Source organism: Pteropus vampyrus, unplaced genomic scaffold (assembly GCF_000151845.1).
Source record: "Pteropus vampyrus isolate Shadow unplaced genomic scaffold, Pvam_2.0 Scaffold118, whole genome shotgun sequence".
Lineage (NCBI taxonomy): Eukaryota > Metazoa > Chordata > Mammalia > Chiroptera > Pteropodidae > Pteropus > Pteropus vampyrus.
This window is the reverse complement of record NW_011888899.1, coordinates 2,210,397-2,214,412: the sequence shown is the minus strand read 5'-3', so window position 1 is coordinate 2,214,412 and position 4,016 is coordinate 2,210,397.

Genomic DNA, 4,016 nt, shown 5'->3' with positions numbered 1-4,016 from the left:
GCGTGTGCGTGTTCACCTCCACACCGCTTCATCACGCGTGTGAACCCCTGTGACCACGCACAGCCCAGACAGCGCCGCACCCCTGGCGCATCCCACGCCCACCTCCCGCCCCTTCCGTAACCCCAGCGACCGTGAATCCATCCTGCGTGTCCACAGCCCTGTCATTTCAAGAGTGATGATCGATAGAATCACACGGCGGGCAAGCCTTGGGAGCCCGCATCCTTCGCACGTAGCGGGGTTAATTCTCTTGCGATCCGTCCAGCTGGTTGCCTGGGCCTGGAGTCCGTTCCTTCCTGTTGCTAGGTCGGCCGCGGAGGGGGCCTACGTCCCCACACCTGGTTCGACCTCTCGCCGGCGGGAGTGCCTTTGACATTGGGTGCACAGGGTTTTGGATGAGCTCAAATGTGCATTCCCTTGGGGTCAATGCTGGGCCATGTGTTAAGCCCGTGTTTAGTTTTGTGAATAAAACCGACTGTTTTCCGGACAGGCTGTCCCATCGCACATCCCCAGTGGCGGGCATGAGAGCTACGGCTTCTCCGCATCCTCGCCAGCGCCGGCGTCGGCGTTAGGCATCGGATTCTCTTAAAAAGTCCGGGCCTCCCGCTGAGCGGCGGCAGCTCGCTGCGGGTTGAGCGCGTTTGCTCAGAGGCGGACGTGCTTGTCTCCATCTGCAAGTCTCCTTCAGTGAAATGGCCGTTAAGCCTTTTGCCCGTTTGTCATCGTTTTTTCTTTTTACTCTTGAATGTTGAGAGTTGTTTGTTTGTTTGTTTATTCTCGACACCAGCCCTGTGTCGGATCTGAGGTTTGCAAATATTTTCTCCTTGCGTGGTCTGTGATTCCCAGCTCCTAACGACATCTTTCTCAGAGCAAAAGTTATCGATCGGGTTGAGGTCCGAATTAGTAATTTCTCTTTCTGTGGAACGTGCTTTCGATGTCGAGTGTGAAAACACCACCTGGCCCTACATCCTAAAGATGTTTCCCATTTTTTTCCCCCCCTTACAGTTTCATGATCTGACATTTTAAATTGAAGTCCATGATCCATTTGGAATTAATTTCTGTGTTCGGCGCGAGGCGGAGGCCGAGGCTCGTTTTTCGCCTCCGGAGTCCAGTGGCCGCAGCGCGACGTGTCGAAAAGGTCGTCCTCCCTCTGCTGAATTCTTTTTGTTCCTTTTGGAAACGCCCGTTGGGGGGTCTGTGGGTCCGTGGGGGGCTGTGGGTCCGTGGGGGGCTGTGGGTCCGTGGGGGGCTGTGCCTGGCTCGGTTCCCGCCCTCGTTTCCTCGGCTCCTGGGCCGAAGCCACGCCGTCCTGGCGGCTGCAGCTTTGCTGTGAATCTTGATGGCGAGTGGTCAATCCTCCCGCTTTATGCTTCTTTGCAAAGGTTCTTTTTAGTTTTCTTTAGTTTTCCTGGGTTCTGCATGTTAGGTTTTCTACACGACGACCAGCTTTTTGCTGGTACGAGAAAGGGGTTCCCCAAAAATAAATAAATAAACGAAGCGATGGGGGCCACCGGCGGAAGACGCGGCCTAGAGTCGAACCCCGGGAGGCGACGGGGTTGGAGGGGACGCGGATGCAAACCCGCTGCGCCCAGGAGCTGCCGCGGGGCTGAATCACTCGTGCTGGCCTTGCCAGGGTAGCGCGGAGGGGGCTCGAGGGGGAGGAGCCCGCAGCCCAGCAGGAGGTGGGGGGCGCCCGGCGGTCGGCACCGTATTCTCGTCACCTTCCAGAACCTACGCTGTGACTCTGGTTCTCCCTGCTCCGTTCTTAATGACGCTAACGACCTCTCGTCGTCTTCTTTATTAATCTTCCTCTGTGTCCTCACAGAACAAAGTTTGATTTAAACTTCACCTTTGAAGTCTTAAAAGATGGAAAAAGGCCTAGAAAAATATCTGTCTCAAACAAGTCAGAAAGAAACGGAAAGTAAGAAGTGCGAAGTGCGGTCCCGCCTCATGTCATACCCGCCTCCCCGGCCGACGGTGGCAAAGGGCCCCTCGGCTGGGCTGTGCGGGCACTGGTTCTCGCACCATGCTGGCAAACTGGGGCCCCCCACCCCGACAATGAACCAGATCTACTTGGCGAAGTAGGAGTCCCCACGTTATGACTCAGTGTTCCGATTCCTAGATGAGCCCTTGGAGAGACACGTGCTTACCTGTCACAGGGGAGGCACGTGTCTGGTGACAGCGGAGATGCAGGGATGACCCGCATGTGTAGCAGCCACGAGGCGACGAGGCGGATTGTGGCACCTGCGTGGCAACCGAGTGCCCCACGGCTGTGCCCAGCAGCACGGCTGACACGGAGAGGGACACTTGGGAGCAACAAATACGTCACAGAAGAAACCGACGATGTGATTTTCCAGTGGAAAGTTCAGCAACACGCAGGGCTGAATCGACGTCGAGGAAGCATGTGGCCCTCGCTGTCCGCAGGCCGGCGCTGGGCGTGCGGGGAGGCCGGGCAGGCCCAAGGGGCACCCCGAGTCTGCACCAGGGTCCTCGGCCTTCTGCTGGGGCCGGGCCGCAGCTGGGACGCTGCCACCCAAGAGGTCCTTGCTGTCCGCCTGACGCTCCGACTTCCCTGGGCGTCCTGTATTGTAATTGGCCGACGTGTCGAGCGTCTCTCCGAGGCGGCTTCACGGGGCTCTGGGTGTCAGGTCAGGGCGGGGTCTTCACGGCTCTCTCTAAAAGATGACCCTCTCCAGTCCGACCATCCTGCAAAGTGCAGGTGGCTGCAACGTGACAGGTCTGCTGACAGAGAGGTCATAACCTCCAAGAAAGTCGGGCTGACGTGCGACCGTTTGGGCTGGCTGGGTAGCTGCCCGGTGGCCGGTGGCCGGTGACCCTGACAGCTACATGGGACAGCAAATCTTGCAGAGCTGCATCGGCCCGTGAGCTGCAGGCCTGGAGGCCAGCAGGAAGGTCCGTGGGGCGGCTATCAGGGTCGTGAGAGATTTAAAAGGCAAATGCGATTCGAGGTGACCTGCCTCTCTGATAACAGACATAGCTCCTGAAAGACACGGCCACTAAATCCTCATAAAGATGACTCAGCCCATGGCGGCGGGGTGGGGGGGGGGGAATCCAGTTTTGGGGAAGACTCTGTCTTTAAGAGCAGGGGGAGGGCACACAGGGCGTCTGGCACGGAGGGGTTGGGGTCGGCTTTGTGATTTTGAAAGGTCCTCCTGGCTGCTGAGGGGCACGGAGGCGGCAGGCTAGTCGGGGACAAGGCGGTCCCCGCAGGTTCCTGCAGGTGCCAGGGGTGGCTGGTGCCTGGGTGTGCTGGAGGGAGCCAGAGCAGGCTGTGTGACGAGTGCGGGGAGGCGGGGCTCGGGGATGTGCCGGGGACCTGTCACGGGGACCGAGTGAGGAAGGGGACGGGGACGGCCTTGGCTCGTCAGGAGGAGGGCGACGTCTTTCACGAGAGGAAACACGCACACAGGGCTGGGTTTGGAAGAAAAACACGAGAACCAAATCCATATGGTCAAGGAAGGCAGGGCAAAAGCGCACGTTTTAGGATGCGCGGCCACCTGATTTAGCTAATTTGAGAAAAAAATGACTGCCTGTCCCCCGATTTTTAGTTATTAAGAGTTTTGTCTTACCGAAAAGTTGATGTTTGGCCCAAAAATGTGCTCTCTTTTCTATTGTTTTAACAAAATGTAGTCCCTTGCGGTCGTACGAAACCGCACGGAGGAGCCCACGTGCCCTCCACCCAGCTCTCGCCGAGGGCTGCGTTTCGCCAAAGCCTGGCCTCGTCGCGAGCGACTCTGCCCTGCCAGCCTCACGCAGATTCGCCAAGTTTCCCTCATACTCACTCACCCGCGTGCTTGTCTGTTGGGTTCCATACAGTTTTACTTGTTATATTTTTAAATATTCTATCTCTATTTGAATTCTCCTTCGTTTCTAATAGTTTCCCAAACACGGGGAGGGGTCGTTGACGGGGAAATCGCCAGCTCACGCGAAGTCACCCGTTAGATTGATGATGCGGTGCCCGCCCATCGATCTGTCGCGAAGCTCGAAATTTCTTAATT